This window comes from Pristis pectinata, chromosome 9, assembly GCF_009764475.1.
Source record: "Pristis pectinata isolate sPriPec2 chromosome 9, sPriPec2.1.pri, whole genome shotgun sequence".
Classification (NCBI taxonomy): Eukaryota; Metazoa; Chordata; class Chondrichthyes; order Rhinopristiformes; family Pristidae; genus Pristis; species Pristis pectinata.
The window spans coordinates 88,819,335-88,839,608 of NC_067413.1; positions in this window are offsets into that span (position 1 = coordinate 88,819,335).

The following is a 20,274-nucleotide window of genomic DNA, read 5'->3' on the forward strand; positions in this document are numbered from 1 at the left end:
CCCTAGATTTTGTAGCCACTGTATCTATGTGGCAAGTGCAATTAAGATTCTGATTGATGGAGACGCCCAGGAAGTTGAGGGTGGGGTCTTGCCAAGGTGCTGCTGTTGAAGGTCAAAGGCAGATGTTTGGATTCTCTTTTGTTGATTGAATGCCACTTGTGAAGCCTGAATCTTACTTGTCGTGTATCAGCCCATGCCTGGATGCTGTGTGAGTCTTACAGCATGCAGGCAAGGGCTGCTGAAGTATCTGAGGAGCTGAGAGTAAAACAAAAGATTTGGAGAGGGAGAAGGGTAAGTTCTTATGCAGGGCATTCTAGAGCTTGAGGCCTGGGCAGTTGCAGGCGTAACCACCAGTGGTGTAGAAATTACATTTTTCGGTGACCAAGAAGCCAGAATTAGAAAAGCATAGAGAAACAAAGGACTGTAGATGCTGGAATCGAGATGAAAAACACTATGATGCTGGAGGAACTCAGCAGTCCAGGCAGCATCCTTGGAGAAAAGCAGGCGGTCAACGTTTCAGGTCAGGATTCTTCTTCAGGACTGAAGATAGGAAAAGGGGAAGCCCAATATATAGGAGGGAAAAGCAGAACAGTGATAGATTTCTTCTCTTCTTCCCTTTCTGCAGCATAAACATCACGGAAGGTTGTAAGGTGGAGAGGAAGGCAGAGGGAGGATGGGCTGAGGCAACAGAGAGATTTGAAAACAAGGATAACAGTAGAACCAGGGTATAACAAAATCAATCAAGGTTACTAATAACTCATGCCTCAAAATAGAATTGATTTGATTTAGTCAATTTTCAATATAAATAAAAATTTTAAAAAAACCTTGTTTTATGAGAAAGTTGGCATCTCTGAGTGGCCTCCCCTTTTGGTAGATGATGAATAGGTAGATGATGTGACAGAGACACAAAAGATTCTGAAGATGCTGGTTTCTGGAGCAACACACACAAAAAGTGCTGGAGGAACTCAGCAGGTCAGGCCGCATCTGTGGAGGGAAATAAACAATCGATATTTTTGGGTTGAGGCCCTTCATCAGGAAGAGGGCAGAAGCCAGAATAAGAAGGTGGGGGGAGGCGTAAGAGCACATGCAGGCAGGGGATAGGTGAGTCCAGGTGAGCAGGGCGAAGGTAGGTGGGTAGGAGAGGGGGGAGATGTAAGAAGCTGATAAGTAGAAGAGGCAAAGGTCTGAAGAAGAAGGAATCTGGTAGGAGAGAGCAGTGGACCATGGAATAAAGGGAAGGAGGTGGGGAATAGATGGGCAGGTCATGAGGGTGGGGGAAGGGGATAGAGAAGGGCGTGGGCCACAGGAATGAGGGAAGACAAAGAAGAGGGGGAAGGAGGGAGAATAAAGAGGGGGAGAAGAGGGGAGGGGTTACCGGAAGTTAGAGAAATTGATGTTGAGGCTGTCAGGTTGGAGACTACCAAGGCGGAATATGAGGTGTTGTTCCTCTAAGGAACGTTTGGCCTCAGCGTGGCAGTAGAGGAGCCAAACACATTTACGCATACGGATGTTATAGTTTCCCTTTGTGGGAGGGTCGAGCACAGTACAAAATAGTATAAATGCTGATCATCATTCTCCCATCTTCTCTGGCTCCTGGTATGGTCCTGGAAGTCTGGAAGGTAACTAATGCAGCACCAGTGTTTTTTAAAAAAAGGAGAAAGGAATAGACTGAGTGACAGCAGATCAGAATTCCAGACATTGATGCAGAGGAAATTATTGGGAAAAGGTCTGACAGATAGCAGCTTTTTTTATTTGCATGTGGCAATAAATGTTGCTGGCAATAATGGCTTTCACTGTCCATTCCAATTTGTCCCTGAATTGGGAGGCAGTTAGTAATCAATCACATAGGTGAGTCTAGAGTCAACTTATGCCAGACTGGATAAGTGTGGCAAATTTCTTTTCCTGAAGGACTCAGTGAACCACATGAGTTCCTTACAACAATCCAGTAGTTTCATGGTTACTAGCCAGATTTATTTAATTAATTGGATTTAAATTCCCCAGCTGCCATGATTTGAACTCATGTCTCTGGATCAATGGTCCAGAACTGGCTGCCAGTCCAGTAACTTAATACCATGCTACCGAAGCCAATAAATCAGCATTTATAGAGGCACAGGTCAATCAAGGACAGTCAGCATGGATTTCTTAGGGGAAGGTTATGTCTGACTAACAATTGAATTTCTTGAGGAGGTAATAAAGAGGGTCAATGAGAGTATCACATTTGATATAGCCTTTGGCAAGGTGTTTGACAAAGTCCCACATAGCAGAGTGATTAGGCAAGATAAAAGCCCATGTGATCCAAGGGAAAATAGCAAGTTGAATAGCAGTTTGCAAATAGCAAACTGGCTCAGTTGAAGAAGACAAAGAGCAATGGTTGAAAGGAGTTTTCATGAGTGATGATCTGTGTATAGTGAGATCCAGAGAACACAGTACTAGGTCCCTGATTTTCATGATATATGTCAATGACTTGCTCTTAAATGTAAGAGCTATGATTAGGAAGTTTGCTAATATATTAAAGTTGAATGTGGTTGATGGCAGGGAATGTTCTAGCTTATAGGGAGATATCAGTGGATTAGTCAGGCTGGCTGTTAAGTGGCAATGGAATTCAGTTTTGGGAAGTCTGAGGTTGGTACAAAATGTAAGAGCTGAGAGGTCTTGCTAAATCTGTTAGACCATAGCTAAGATACAGTGTCTGCTGCTCACCAAGCTACAGCCAATATGTGAAAGTATTAGAAAGTAGGACGTTGATGGTGCCAGGGCTGGAAAGTTATAACCATGAGAAGGGAGTCTCTTGGCTGAAGTTGGTAAAAAGGAGACTGAATGATGATTTGGTTAAGGTGCACAAAATTACAAGAGCCCTGGGCCAGGTGAGCAGGAAATTCCCTTGGGAAAGATGTTGATAACCAGTGGATGTAGATTTAAGTCTATTGGATGAAATAAGATAAGATAAGAGATCTTTATTAGTCACATGTACATCGAAACCCACAGTGAAATGCATCTTTTGTGTGGAATATTCTGTGGGCAGCCCACAAGTGACACCACGCTTCCAGCGCCAACATAGCATGCCTACAACTTCCTAACCTGTATGCCTTTGGAATGTGGGAGGAAACCAGAGCACCCAGAGGAAACCCACGCAGACATGGGGAAAACGTACAAACTCCTTACAGACAGTGCCGGAATTGAACCCGGGTCGTTGGTGCTGTAATAGCATTATGCTAACCACTACGCTACCGTGCCTGCTGATGAAAACTAAAATTCTCTCTAAGAATTGTGGGCGTCTGGAACACACTGCCAGATAGATTGGAGGAGGCAGAAATCCACAACATGCATAAAACCTGGATAAGCACTCAAAGAACGATAACCTACAAGGCTGGGGCTAAGATGTGAGTTCTGGGAGCAAACCAAGTAACTTTATTGTTGACCAGCAATGGGCTGTATGTCCCTGTGCCATAAATTTCTATGATTTTATGATGAAGGGGAAGCCACTTAAGAATGTGATAAGAAAGAATTCCTTCTGTCAGAAATTGTGAGTATTTGTAAATTTCTACTTCAAAGAGCTGTGGATGCTTAATCTTTACATACATTCAAGGCTGAGTTAAAAAATGTTTGGGGAATCAAGGGAAATGGGATCAGATAGGAAAATTGTTGAGACCGGCAATCAGATCAGCAATGATCTTAATCAACGGCAAAGAAGGTTTGTAAGACTGTATGACCTAGCCCTGCTCCATTCGTGCTAGTTAATACAAATAATTTTTCATCTAACATTTCCATCTGCAATGTTAATCAGTGCAAGGAATGAGGCTGTTTCACTGGAAGATAGTGTCACAGTGACGATATGTTGACAAATATATCACTATATATTTGGTAGTTCATAACATTAGTTTTGTAAATGGGGGATACAGTTAAGAAAAGAACACCTGATGTTTCAATCTGCAATATTTTTAGTAGTGTCCAAAAAATCTTCAGCAAATATTATTTCTATGGTAATGCACCTTGCCAATGCTAAATTGTTGATTTTCCACATGGTGTCAGTAGAAGCACATTGAACTGAGCACAATTTAGTATTCAGTTACCTTTTTTACTGGTGTCTTACCATGACTTGAAACATTTGGTGTTAGTATCTTCCTCAGTTTTTCCATTCCCCTCTTCTTCTGCAAGCTGGAGTTCTATAGAAAATAACAACTATTCATGTGTGAGCCTTGGTAGTGAATCTCAGTCATCCAGTTTACCAAAGGCAACTTCCAAGCTGCTACTCCTATTACACCTGATATCCAATGCAGGTTGACCGCAGCATCAATCAAAGATTACAGCCAGTGTTAGGACATTCAACCTAATTTTAATTCTCTTGCCTATGAAATTGTTAACCTCAATATGAAAAAAAGTGATCGCATATTTGTCTTTGAAATAAAAACAGAAAATGCTGGAAACACTCAGCAGTCAGGCAGTAACTGTGGGAAGAGAAACAGATTTAATGTTCCAGGTTGAAAACTCTTTGATTGGCCAGGGGATTTGAATGTGTACCAGCAGCATTGTCTGTTTTTATTTGATTTCCACAGTCTAAAGTTGCATCTGTGGTGTGTGCAAAACAATTAGCTCCATAATTGCTTTGCACAATACTGCATTGCGACTTTTCTGGGGCTCCCATGATACCCTCGCTAAAACTGCTGCTGTTAAATTCATGGCCATTGCATGTCTGTCAGCTTGTGAGGCCAACAAAAGGACCATTGGTACTCAGGAACCTCATCCTTGCAATCAGGAAATTGTTCTTGTATTTTCTTTTCTGATTCTCGCAAACTTCCCATTTGCCATTTGGATTCCTGCATGCCCAGGAACAATACCATGAAGACACTTACGTTGTGCATGTATTTGGAGGATGAAAGGATTAAGTGGGAACAAGTTTACCAGCCCCACTTCCTTCCAAGGGTGTAAAGAAAGCAGGTTCATTTGAGACAGTGCCAGGGAATTTGCATATGTACAGACCACAGAGGAAAATAGCCATTGCAAAGTGTTGCAGATCTTAAACTGGGATTTATTTCTCATGTTGGGAATCATGGTGAAGATGGCCCTTGATTTTGGTGGCATTTGTTCATTACAGTCAGGTACTGAAGGTCTGTGCAACATCACCTAAGAATGTAGGTCTGTCCATTCACCTTGACAGGTACTATCTTTTGCTGGAACATCCAATTTCGCTACATATGCCCTGTTGAAAAGCCATGGAGCTTTAGACCCAATGATGAAGGTCCTTTTCTTCACCTCTTCCTGACTCTACAGAACGTCTCTGATAAAGGGGATCTTCAGTGATCAGGAATTATTATTTACAGTGTTTAGACCATTCTTAAATAAATAGTATACAAATATTTAAGAACTGCCAGTTCATGACCTCCTGCTACCATTCCTCATGCTGAGTAATGGTACTTACCTCTGTTCTCTGTGATGGCTCTGAAACATAAGATGTTGCACCGTTACATTTGTTGCTACGTAATCAAATTGATTTTCCAGCAAATTTTGACAAAATATGAAACATGATTGATGAGGGCAACCGTGACTTATTGCAATATTCATAGCAACACTGGCATCAATTTCATTTATTGCAATATTCATAGCAATGCTGGCATCAATTTTATTAGGGCTAAGTCAGCTGATAAAGGTTAGTAAAATATTTGTAATCAATAGAAAAGAGAAATTACTCTTTTTAAAAATCTGCATCTGTAAGATAACTTGGTGAATCGTGCAGGTTTCAACTAAAATTTATACATTGCTTAAAATGTCTGTAAGAGCCAATGAAATATTTTATTTCTTTCATATTATTTGGAGGTATTGCTGTTTTGACTTACAGATGATTTTAGATTTTGCAATCAAATTTAGGATGATTAAAATTATATTTGGCTGATTATTGATGCCTTGATAAATTTATTGATGCTTTGATAAATTTATAAACTAACTCAGCAGTTTTATCTTTTGCCTTCTGTCCTACATTGAGCATGGCCATTTAAGTTTTGGATTCAAGATGATCCACTTCATAAATCTTAGGGATGTTATTCATCAATTAATTCATGCGAGGTACTGTATACACATGGAATAGATCGTTCTGTCCCCTCAAAAACGTTTGTTGCTGCGGTTAGTAATTTGTTCAATAAATGATGAATTGCTTGTTTATGTGATCTGTAAAAGATTAAACAAGAATAATCAAATATTCCTGAAACCAAAATGATCACAGATTGCTGAGGTTGTTAGAGAGACATTCTGTGGAAATGCAGATAAAATGATACAAAATTGTATTCAGCAATATATTAGGGAAAATTTGTTAATTGTCTTTTAGGTCTGGGAACTTTATCATTTTGGAGCATTTGTTTGTAGTTATTTAATCCCTGAGGATATTGAGATGATTGATAACATTTGTGTGGTTCCCTGAATGTCTCTTTTTATTTCTTCATGTTCTGTTTTATCTTGTTCTTATTAGAAATTATGTCTGGCAAATTGGATAAAGAACCAAAGGGCAAATGCTGAGAATTTGTTTTAAGCAGTGAATTGCTAGCTTGGAATTTTCAGTGAGGATAATAGAATGAGTGTTGGCATTTTCCATTTTAATGAAGGAAATCTGACAGCAGTTCTGGAGTGTGAGTTAAATGTGAACATCTAAAAGAGTTTTTCCAGTGTTCTCTGCTCCTCCAAGGGGTCCAATGTTACAGGGTTTTCTGGTTCATTTCAGGTGTTAAAGCACCATTCTTGGTCTGAAAAGCACTGAAAATATTGTCTTGTTACCCTGGGAAGAGTGACATCAGATATCTGCTGCATTTGGATCAAATATTGTGGTTGGTGAAAGAATATGTGGTCCACTTACAATTGCCTTAAAGTTTTATGTTGTCGTTATAAATGTTAATTCCTTGAGATCTGGCAATTTACCTTTTTATTTCCCCTCTTTTAACCCATATTTGGGTTTCCATAGTGATTCACTTTAACCAATTGGAACAAAAAAACTTTTCATGTGTGAGTCACAAAATGACCAATGAAGTTCTCCAATGCTGCATTGTTTAATGGGGTACTACCATAATTTCAATTTAGCAACTTTTCTGGGCTTAAAATGCTAATTTTATATGCGTGGATTGTCATGCCTGAATTCGATTCTTTTTAATAATTAATATTGTATTTTGTTGCAGTATGTTTATGATATTTCACCTTCGAGTTTAATCTTATGCATTCATTCCAATCTGCATATTGCTGTCGAATATACTTAAGAACTTAAACTTTTACTTCATGGTATGCGGGCTTTAAGAGTTCTTCAAATATGATTGATTGCTCAGCCTGCTACCTGATACCACTGCTAAAGGAGGCCAAGGATCACCTGGAGCTGCACCTGCCAACCATTGAGCTTAGGAAAGGGAAAGTGATCACCAGATGTTTGTGAGAAACGATCTTCAAATTCAGTGAAGAGGCCGGTCTCCTCACTTTGTTGCTGCTTGCCAAATCTGGGCAATGGTTACGATCTGCATGTAAAATTGGTGAAGCAAATTCACTGGCAACTTTCAAAAGAAATACTTCAGAGATAAAAAGGAAAAATAATTGTGGAGGTATGAAGAAAGTGTAGAGGAGTTGAACGTACAAAAATATGGTCCCATGCAGGCTGGTATAATGGCACAACTAAAAGGGCCAAAGGGGCTATTTCTTCCCAGCTCCATCGACCTGGGTTTGATCCTGACCTCCGGTGCTGTCTGTGTGGCATTTGCACATTTTCCCTGGGACTGAGGGTTTCCTCCCACATCCCAAAGAGGTACAGGTTGGTAGGTTAATTGGCCACTGTAAATTGTCCCTAGTGTAGGTGAGTGGTAGAATCTGCGGGAGAATTGAGGGGAATGTGGAGAGAATTAAATGGGGTTCAGGGATTCATGGACTTGATGGACTGAAGACCATGTTCCTGTGCTGTAGGACTCAATGATGGGGCAAATACATTCCTTCTGTTCTGCATAACTCTGTGAAGTTTCGTGCAGCAATTTTCCTTTCCACCTTGCCACTTGCTTCTATCTCTAAAGGCTGGTTCATCCTCTGTGCTAGATTTGATAATATTACTGCATGTTCCTCCCCTGATGCTGTCTCTCATAGCCACAGTGCCTTGTTATTCCCCGAGCCTTGATATGCGAGCAGATGAAATAAAGCAGAATTAAAAAGTGTTTCTACTTAATTAAGAGTGAACAGAGTACAAATGTACAACGATGTCATGGGAGATAAAAGCAGGAACTGCTTTTTTTTGAATTGCCCTCTAATGATATGTAAACTGTATGTCCTCCTATGGAGTTCATCCAAATGGATGGCTGCGATGCTGCATTGAAACTTTCCATTAACTGCATTACTCTTGGGTTAAAAAGGTTTCAGTTGCTATCTGTCCATGACCATAAATATCTGCTGCAGTGCAGCCAATTTTCTGGTGATTAGTTTTAATAGGGTGAACAAGGTTTTGGCCAGAAGTCGAGCCCTGCAAAATGTACCCAATAGCATCTTATCACATCAAAACATCCCAAAGCGATTTGCACAGTGAATGATTTTTGAAATTTGGAATACCTGCTAGAAAGGCATATTGATCATAGATTGATCTATTGGTGCAAATTTTCCCTGTGCCTTGGTTCTGAATTAGAAGCAACTAGAAAGATGGGTGTTGCAGCCATCCTGTCCCCTCTACCAGCTTGACTCTACAAGTGTGAGTACTGAGAGATATGTCTTTGTATTGCTCATATACTGATGGTTCTTTTATTTAATAAAGGTTTTGCGAAAGGATATCAACATGCTGTGTTGGAGAGTACAATGCTGTAGAAGTACAGGATGCAAATTCACACAACAAATGTGCATTCCTTTCTGACAAACATATTTCCAGATGAACTTCTTGTCACAGTTGCAAAACTATGCTGCAGTGCAAAGCAAAGGGAAAGGCGTATGCTTGTGCCTGAAATTTGCGCAGACAGCCAAAATCAATTGTCCGAGATCCCAGGTGTAGCACTGTACAGCCAGCTTCACACTTACTATTTTTCTACTGCATTCCTGCTTGAATGGTGGTGGGAACAAGGCTTCACTAATGGGTGTCACTTAGATCCCACCAACTCCACTAAAATGGTAAGTGCCAGGTTGGATTTAGACACTGGGGATAAATTTTTGAACATAAAAATGTCAGGATGATTTCTGGTGGAATGCACCCATGCTCTACAATACCACCATGGAAAATAGAACATAGAAGAATACAGCACAGGAATGGGCCCTTTGGCCCATGATGTTTATGCCAACCATGATGCCAGCTTAAACTAACTCCATCGGACTGCTCCCAGAACACTCTACGCAAAAGATGTATTTCACTGTGTGTTTCGATGTACGTGTGACTAATAAAGATACCTTGTCTTATCTTATATCTGTCCATTCCCTGCCTGTTCATGTGCCTGTCTAAATACCTTTTAAATGTTATCATATCTGCTTCCACTGCTTCCCTGGCAGCATGTTCCAGCCATTTACCATTGTTTGTATAAAAAACCTGCCTCCTAAATCTCCTTTAAACTTTCTCCCTATCACTTTAAGTCTATGCCCTCTAGTATTTGACATTTCCACCCTGGGAAAAAAATTCTGATTAAAAAAACTCTACCCTATATATCATATCTCATAATTTTATATCCTTCTATCTGGTCACCCCTCAAACTCCAACACTCCAGAGCAAACAATCCAAGTTTGTCCAACCTCTCCTTATAGCTAATACTCTCTAATACAGGCAACATCCTGATGAATCTCTTCTGCACCCTCTCCAAAGCCTACACAACCTTCGTATAATGTAGCGACCACAACTGCACACAACAACCAGAACTGCATACAAAAACCTTGGTATCCTTGTGCAAGAGATTAATCCACTGTGAGAATGAAGTGGATGAAGTAAGAGTTAATGGCGGGAGATTAGTCCCAGATTACGGCTGGAAATTCAAAAGAGGTTCAATGAAGTTAAGAATACTGCTTGCTTATTCTCTTCTCAAATCTCTAACCTCACTTTCACTTTCATGTTCACTTTCCTGCATTCTCTGACAATCATCATACTGTATTTCACAGTTTTTTATTAACACAGTAGCCACTATTACCAGCCTCACACCTCTACATACTGCACATGAACTTTCTATCATTATGAACATCGTCTTTGAATACTTCACAAGGTTATTACTGATGCAACAATGTACTTCCTTGCGGGAGATGGTCTGCCACAACTTGTGTCAGGAGGTTGTTGTCGGGGGATTTTAATCCTATCTACACACCCTCTCTCCACCAAACTACTCTGTAAATGTGGGTTAATGGGACTAGTATTGATAAGTATAATGGTCAGCATTGGACATAATGGGTCAAAGAGGCTTTATCTGTGCAATACGACCTCATCACTATGAGTCGGAAGTAAACATCCTGGGCAGGGAGAGAAATATAGCTGTGGAGAAGACTGCACAAGGTTGCTTCAGGGCCCTGACCCTCATTCTTTTCATTACTTCTATTTTCAGTCTAAACACTTTGCACGGTGAACTGTGGCTGCTCTCCTCAGCCACTTCTCACTCTGTCTTGCCTTCATAATGGAAGTGAGATCTTGTTACTCCCTTTCATTTCTGGTGCTGTAATTGTAGACGTCTCACTGTCAGTGGAGGAAGCAAATGCCAGTCTTCCCTGAAGGAGGTGAGAATGGGGACATAGGCTGAAAGGTTAACTTAAATTTTACATTATAAAAGCATAATACAGACTAACCAAGTAAGTCAGATCTTGTCTGTGGAAAAGAGTATGAGATAAAAGATACCTGAAGGCCCCAAAGGGAAATGTAGTTATTAGAGATTACATCTATTGCCATGGTAGCTAAGGGCTTAATTGGACAAAGGGATACTTCAGGCATGAAACCACCAGATTCTCACCAAAGGCAGGAGTCTGTCAACATGAGATGATCACATAAGGAAGGTGATGTTAGAAACAACTGATTGTGTATCTTCTTGCCTTGAGTTGGTCAAGAATTGATAGCTGACTGCCGTATATTGGTGGAGCTGCTTTAACTTCATACAATTTGAGAGAGAGTGTGTGTCGACCACACCAGTAAGATGAGCAGGCCTCTCACTCCTCAAGGTGAAAGTGATTAAATAAGTATGCTTCTATTTGACCTGAGAATTGACATCATCACAAAGGAGCAGCCTCATTCAATCTTGCAAGCTCCAGTTCAGTTACTTGGACCGTTCTATCGCAATGGATCACCAGGCACAATTTGGCAGGATTTGCGCAATTTTCTGCATGCTGCCATGCAGAAGTTCAACATAGTTCTGCAACTAAGATACTTACTTTTCGATTCCAGGTTGCTGAGGGAGATTAATGGATATATAGAAGGAATGCTGGTTTCATTGAACTGTGTCCTAGCAAGCATGTTTTCATTGCTTCAGGACATGAAGGAGTTCAGCTTCACCTTGAGTTGGTGTTCTCCATCGGAAAACAACCTTTTGGTCCCACATGTACTTACCTGTTGAATTTATGAAGAGGACTATGGTGCTCATCATGACAGAGCTCATTCTGACAGTTTGCAACTGTCTTTTAGGCTCTGGGGGCCAGTATTGATATCAGCTTCCGGAGCATCACATCATTCTTGCACTCTATTCACAGGCAGAGCAGAAATCCCAGGAGAATGGTCTTGGTTGCCCTTCCTGTTGATAGCTTGCCCACTCTTTGTCCAACAACTTTGCCAGTGTCTCAATTGGACAAGGTGGCTCCTCCCAGTTGAAGGTAACCATGTCTGCAGCGGGGATTTCAATTTCCAGAGTTGATCAATGTTGTCCACAATCAGTGTGTAAACAATGAAAGCTTGACAGGCTCCTTCCCAATGTATAGTCGCTGGGAAAACACATCATATGGACACAAAGTTAGGTAGATGAGTCGTTCCATATTATACCACTTTTCAAAGATAGAGAAATATTCACACAGAGGTCAGAATAGATCAAATGAACAGAAAAAAAATGTTACATATGTTATTCAGGGTATGTTTCTTCCCTGTTTATTGCCTGTGCCACTGTAATGTTATTATTTGGTGGGCTATAGACAACTCTCACCAGTTATATTTTCCCTTTACTATTCCTAAGGGCAGGCACGGTAGTGTAGTGGTTAGCGTAACGCTATTACAGCGCCAGAGACCCAGTTTCAATTCCGGCCACTGTCTGTAGGGAGTTTGTACGTTCTCCCCGTGTCTGCATGGGTTTCCTCCAGGTGCTCTGGTTTCCTCCCACATTCCAAAGATGTAAGGATTAGGAAGTTGTTGGCATGCTATGTCCGCGCTGGAAGAGTGGCGACACTTGTGGGCTACCTTCAGAACACCCTATGCAGAAGATGCATTTCACTGTGTGTTTTGATGTACATGTGACTAATAAAGATGTCTTGTCTTGTCTTGTCTTATCTTGTTACCATAACCTAATCTGACTATCTGGGTTAGTGAAGATACTTAGAGGTCAAAGGGGTTAGGGCTTGATTATGATTACATTTGAGGATGGAGAGGTCAGGAAGTTTGTTGGAGGATAGAAGAGCTTATGGTTGAAACAAAGAAAGCCTTAGGACTGTGTCAGTATTGAGAAAGGATTTCCTATACTGGAGGAAGTTCAATACTGGGGCAGTCTAGTTAGTTGGAAGCTAATGCTTGAAACTAATTCTCAGAGCATTATAACAAAACATGGAATTGAATACCAACTGTTACCTAATGTTATTACCAGAATAAGTTTGGCTTTGAGTGAAAAATTATATTACTTTGCAAACTTTTCTTCTCAAGTGCAATTATCCAGTGGACTGCCTCTTGATGATTTACACAGCTGTTGCATTGTTAGTTTAAACACCCTTTTTTTGGCTAACTGGTGAGTGCCACATGGTTTGTGGTATGACAATGGGCAGAAGCTGTAAAACAGTTCTGTCTCTTGTGCATTCAACCTCCACCATAGCCATCTGTCAGCCATTGAAAAACTTGGCAAGAAACGCTACATCTGTGCAATCTAAAAGTTTGACACTGGGTTCCCATTCTGTAACACACAAGGATGAAATGCAACAAATCATGCCATTGTGCTAAACTCTGTTGTGATAAAGATAATTTTAAGTGGTTGAAATTACTCAGAATACTGAAGTTCAAATATTTTAACACCAAAATAAATATAGAGATTATTCAACTAACATATCATTTGTCCTTTTCTCAGGCATTTTTAAGCCCAGTTTAGATCACTATTTTTTTTAGATTTCACAGAATTACACAGCACAGTGTGAAGTTATTCATTTTGGCAGAAGAATAAAAACAAAATATTGTTTAAGCAGAATGGCAGTGTACAGAGGAATCTGAGTGGTGTTTACATTCATGAGATACAGAAAATTAGCATCCAGGTATTGCAAGTAATTAGGGGGGCAAATGGAGTGCTGGTGTTCATTGCAAAAATAGGGAAGTTGCTAAAATTATAAAGGATGCTAGTGAAACCACAGTTGGGGCAATCTGTGTGTAACTTTGGTTTCTTACTTTAAGGAAGGATATACTGCATTGGAGGCAGGTCAGATCAGGTCCATTGGTTTGATTGCTGGGCTGAAGTGATTGCTTTATGAGGAAAGGTTGAGTACATTGGACGCTGAAGAATCAGAGGTGATCTTATTGAAACAGAGATTGGGGCCTATCAAGGTGGAGGCTGCGGGGATGTTTTCCTCTCAAGGGAATCTAGAACCAGTGGCCATAGTGTCTGAATAAGGGGTTGTCTATTTATGACAGAATTGAGGAGGGATTTCCTCTCTGAGCGTCTTGAATCTCTATGCAGAGTTAATGATGCTGAATCATTGCACACGTTCAAGACATACGCTGATAGATGGTTGGTTTATAGTGGAAACAAGGGATATGGAACAGGTCGATGAGTGGAACTGAGTCTAAGATCAATACAGTTATAATCTCATTGAATACCCAAATGGACACAAAGGACCATGTGGCCAATTTCTAATCCTATTTCTTATATTTTTACAGCATCTATGCTGTATTTCTGATCAATCTATCAATTAGTATCAACCCTTGCTCTTTCCCCAAAGCTCTGCATTCCTTTTCCATTTTAAATTCACTTTATCAAGTTTCCCATTATTTCTATTATTACAAATGCTGTCATTCAATTTGTTCCAACACTCATTCAGATAAGGCATTCCAGATTATAAAGCATTTATAACCCTCTCTTTCCAACTACATCTTAACTAGTTACCTTAAAACTTTATTCCCTGGTCATTGGCTATTCTGTCAGTAGAAAGAATTTTTCTCTTTTAAATCTTCCCTTCCTGCCATCCATGGATTCAAACACTCCTTCCAGATGAAGCAGTGATTCACTTGCACCTTTTCCAAATTTATGTATCGCACTTGTCCTCATGAAACATTTTTCATCTGCTCTGGAGAAACAGGAGGCAGATTTGGTGACCGTTTTCCGTAATACTTCAGATCAATCTGCAAGAGTGCCCCTGAGCTTCCAGTTGCCAGTCACTTTAGTTCTCCATTCCGCTCCCACACTGAGCTCTCTGCCTTTGGCCTTGTTCACTTTTCCAATGAAGCCCAAAGTGAGCTTGAAGAACAGCATCAATACCTCTGACTTGGCACATTCCAGCCTTCAGGAAGTCAACAATCTCTGACAATCAGCCTATCTTGTTTTGCAACAGAACTGGTCAGTTCTGATGTACCTGTGTCATTAACTCAATTATTCTCTCTCGACTTATGCTGCCTGATCTGCTGGGCGTTTTCAACATTCTGTTTTACTTTCAGTTTGTCTGGAATTGCTATGTTCTGTATCTCACAGTCCTGGCATTGTTTTGTTTTTCTTTTCTCTCTACTCTGTTTTCGTTCATTTACCTTAACGTGTACTGCCCCAGAGAGATCAACAGCAAGTAGCAAATCTTCACCGTCCTTTTTCAGCTGGTGCCGGCATCATTTGTGTTATTCAATTTCTCTTTGTCTCCACCTTATTACACATGCTCCATTCATTTTTTTAACCCCCTACCCTCCTCTTTTATGCAACTGCTCCTTCTCTAACTTTCCCCAGTTCTGATGGATGGTCATTGACCTGAAGTGTTTATTCAGTTTCTCTCAGCACAGTTGCTGCCTGACCTGACGAATATTTCTAGCACCTTCTGTTTTTATTACAGATTTCCAGTATCTGCAGTATTTTTTGCTTTCAAAAAAAATGTCTCAGCACTTATTCTGGCAAAACCACTTGTTATGTTTGTCACCTCTGTTAAATAAGCCCTTAACTTCCTCTAAGCTGAACAAGTCTGGCTTCTTTTGCTTCTCACCATTACTGATTTCCCCATCTTTTGTTGCATTAACATCTGCACCTCTCTGGGGCCTTCACGTTCTTTCAAAACTGTGGTGCTCAGAGCTGGGCACAATAACTCCAGCCGGGGTCTAGGCAGTGATGGAGAAAAACTTAAAATTGTTTATTTGCTTTTGCACTGACGCCTCAGTTTATGAAACCAAATCAACTTATTCTGCACCTTCAAAGCTTTGTCTCTCTCTGTTGGTACTGGTATTGGTATTGGCTTATTATTGTCACTTGTACCGAGGTACAATGAAAAACTTGTCTTGCATACCGATCGTACAGACCGATCATTCTTCTTATCTCTTTAAAATGTATTGATAAACATTCCTTCATGTTTCATTTAATCTACCATTTTGTGCCTGTATACTTCATAATCTGCCTGTATCCTCCTGAAAACTACCAATTGCCACCTTACTGTTGAATGAATTTCTAATCTTTGTCTCTTCTGCAGTCCTTAAAATTATGCCTTTAATGCTTATGTCTAAAAGACTATTTGTCATGATACTGATCACTGTGGGAGCATCACTGTTAACTTCCTCTAGTTTGAAAAACAATGGTCCCAACTGCTCTCTACTTTCTATCTGCTCACCAGTTGCATTTTCATATGTCACTGCCCTGCAATCCCTTAATTGTTGATTTATATAGTACCTTTCATGTCCTTTGCAGGAATTTCCGAAGTGCTTTACAGACAACTTAATATATTTGAATTGTGGTTACATTTGAAATATTGAAATTTTGGCAGCCATATGTGCTCAGCAAACTCCCACACACAACCTTATATTAATCAAGTAATATGTATTTTCGTATTGTTGAGTGAGGGATAAATATAGGTTGGGAAACAAGGTTTGACAACATTTGTCCTTTAAGTCTCAGCATACGTCTTATAGCCATCTGAGAGGTAGATCTTTGTTTAACATCTCATTTGAAAGATAGTAAATGCCAGTGGTACAGTGAGTAGAGCTGCTGCCCCAAGATCCAGTGACCTGAGTTCGATCCTGACTTGCTCTGCTGTCTGTGTGGGCTTCCTTCCTGTGCTCTGGTTTCCTCCCACGTCCCAAACATGTAGGTTGGTCGGTGAATTGGCCACTGTAAATTGCCCTAGTGTGTAACTAAGAGGTAGAATCTGGGGAGGAATTAAAGGGCATGTGGGGAAAATAAAGTGGATTAGTGTAGGATTCACGGAAAAATGGGCAGTTAATGGTTGGCACAGATTCGGTGGGCTGACAGGCCTGTTTCTATCTCTATTACTCTACGGTTCTATCACACCTTCAACAGTACAGCACGGCCTAAATGTTGCACCGGAGTGGCAGCTGGATTGGTCTGCTCAAGTCCCAGAGTGAGAACTATACATAAAAAGTGCTAACTCAGAAGTGACAACTCAACCACGCTGACATTGAAATGATTTGATCACATCCATTATATAGCACTTTCTCAAATTACTTTGCAAAGTCCACATTTGCATTACTTTCATCAGCCCTCGCTCTTACTTTAGAAAAGAGTTCAAGCTAGCTCATTGGACATGACTTGCCTTCAACAAATTTGCACTGTCCATCTCAGTGCTGCTCAACCATTGCCAAGTTCCCCCAGTACAGAACTTGAGGGGAATAACCAAGAGACTGTAAGACCCACTCCTGTTTCTGTATTTTATGCTCTCAAATATATTTGCATTGATACTACAACTGGCAGTGAAGTAGCTTGAATGTCACAGATGAAAACCTGTCACAATACTATTGCTATAATACTACTGCAGCATAAAAGCTTGAGATCAGTAACTAGTTTATTGTAAATGAATTAATAATTTCGTAAAGTAGTGAGCTAATGAACTTGAGATGAGTGAATAAGCATTTGCAAAAAAAACAATCATTTCCATTCATAATTAATAAAAATAAATTGCTTTTATAATTAAACATCTGTTTTCTTTTGGAAGTAAAAATAGAAACTAAACTATAACTGGTGAAGTAGTAGTGCAGACTAAGTTGCTTATGTTACCTTTTGACAGACAGTAAGAATGAAAAAAGCCTAAGTGATTGTAGAATCACAGATTGATCCAGCACAGGAAGGGGCCTCTTGATACATTGTACTGCCTCTTTGAAAGAGGTTTCCTTTACTTCCTCTCCCAGATTTTCCCTCTGGTACTGAATAAAGTATCTCAGATATTTATCCAATTAACATTAATCATCCAAAATTTGTTCTGAGAAATTTTGAGGTGCTATTAACACTTATCACTATCACAGATAAAATCTGATAGCAGCTGATGGAATTGGCAACTATACAATTAATAAGATTCCAAGAATTGCTGTCAATGATTCACTGCTCTTTCACAGGATGCATTGTTGAGAAACTCGGCATTAAAATCACCACAGGAGTTTGAAATTGTGGTCTTTGGCCTTTAGTTTGCCTCTAAACAAACCAGATATAGTTATCACTGGTGCATTCAGGAATAATTGAATTCTTAATCAAATGATTAGAAATAATTACAATCTTTCTGGCTCTGAAAAATTATTTTGCTAATATAGAATCTCACTTCTTTAGAAGTGAATTAGTGTTGGGGATATAAAAAATACTGAAATATTAGTATTTACTTCAAACTATCTTAATCTCATTGGTCTGCATTAATGTTTATTTTGTTTAATACACAATAAAAATCTGATTAAGTTTCCTACTTCAAAATTCCTGATGAACTCATAACTCTCTGACAATTTATGTTGTCAGCCTTTCAGATCCAAAATCCCCTCAATTTATTTTGAAGTCACATTTGTCTGGATCTTAATTTATAAATGATGGCTCCAGAAAATTGATTTAAAGATCTAGACAAGGAGTAACCTATCTGCCACTCGGAGTGTGCATGCTTCTGTGGTCTGATTATCTGCCCTCCACTTTGTTATTAAGTTGTAGAACACTGTATCTCTGTGTAGGCCTGTACATCACTCAGCAGCTAATGAGATCCAGCCACTTGATTCAGTTTGCCTTCTGTCAGGAATATTAAGCCATTCACTACAAAAATAATAAACATAATTAGACTCCATGATAATTCTGTGTTGCTAATGGATTGAGACATATTCCACCAAACAATCTGTTGGTTCCTCCAAAAGCTTCCAAAATGACGTGTAATTACTCAGTGGTACGAAGAATGGTCGATGCAAATACCTATCAATTACCACATCATCTCTACAGTCATACTGCCAGGATTTAACTGACCACACTGTTGCTAGACACTTCTTAAAGTCACTATGTCTATGCTGACCATCAAGTACTGATCTATATTCATCACATTGACCAGTTCTTGGTCCGTAGCCTACTAAACCTTGGTAATTCAAGTGCTCATGCAAATGCTTCTTAAATATTATGAGTACTATTATGAGTAAATATTATAGGGGGCAGGCATGGTAGTGTAGCAGTTAGCGTAATGCTATTACAGCGCCAGCGACCCGGGTTCAATTCTGGCCCCTCTCTTTAAGGAGTTTGTGCATTCTCCCCGTGTCTGCGTGGGTTTCCTCCGGGTGCTCTGGTTTCCTCCCACATTCCAAAGACGTACGGGTTAGGAAGTTGTGGGCATGTTATGTTGGCACCAGAAGCATGGCGACGCTTGCTGGCTGCCCCCAGAACACCCTATGCAAAAGATGCATTTCACTGTGTGTTTCGATGTACATGTGACTAATAAAGATATCTTATCTTACCTTACTTGCCTTCACCACCTTCTCAAGTAGTGCACTTCAAACTGCAATCACCCTCTGAGGCTTCTTCCTCAGATCCTTACTGAACCTCTTGTTCCTATGCCCTCTGTTCTTAGACACTTCTGCAGTGGGCAAAGTTCCTTCCCATTTACCCAATCTATGCCTCTCATAATCTTGTTTACCTCTGTCAGGTCTGCCCTCAGTCTCCTTTGCGCCAAAGGAAATAAGCCCAGCCTATCCAGTCTCTCCTCATAATTGAAATATTCCATCCCAGGTAACATCCTGCTGAATCTCCCCTGCACTCTTCTTTCGTCATTGCGTCCTTCCTTTAGTGTGGCAACAAGAACTGCACACAATATTCCAGATGTGGCCTAACCAATGTTTTATAAAGTTACACCAAGACCTCCCTGCACTTACATTTGATGCCCTGGCTAATGAAGGCAAGCATCCCGTATGACTTCTTCACCATTCTATTTACCAGTGCTGCCGTCTTCGGGGATCTTTGAACTTGTACACCAAAGTCCTAATGTTCTTCAATATTTCCTAGGGCCCTACCATTCATGATATATGTCCTACATTTATTAGACCCCACCCCACCCCAAAAATGTATGACCTCACACATATCAGGATTAAATTCCATCTGTCATTTTACTGCCCAATTTACCATCTGATCAATATCATTCTGCATCCTAAGACTGCTCTCTTCACTATCAGCAACAACAACACACTTAGCTGCACGTGAACAGGACAGGTTTGCTCTGCGGTAAACTTCCACCAACATATCTTCTCAATAACGACAACATCCTTCATGGACAAATTCAAACCACGTCCCATATTGTTGACCTGTGTTTGTTTGCTTCCTGTTAGCCCACAAGATATTCTCCCTGGTGAGGACTTTTACTTAAGATGGCTGAAACAATATGTTGAAAGTGTATCTCCCAAATAAGTAATCCCTGCTTTAGAATCTGCAGAGTTAGATTGGACAGTTCCTTAAAATGAGTGCAATTCACAAACAGCAAACTGATTTCATGTTTCAGGGTGATTTCAAGATATTGCATCTGAGATAATTTTCCCATCGGTTTTTAATGATTGGTAGGTTTCTGAGGATGATTCTGCTAACCGTAAACCTATTGAATACCCATAACTAATAGCTTTGATTGTTGAGCTCTGAACATTGTATAATAACTAGAATTTATTGAACTTAGAAAAAAAGACAGTAAAATGACAACTACAGTCATTACTTTGGAGATTAGTTATGGTTGCTAAAAGCAGTAAAAAAA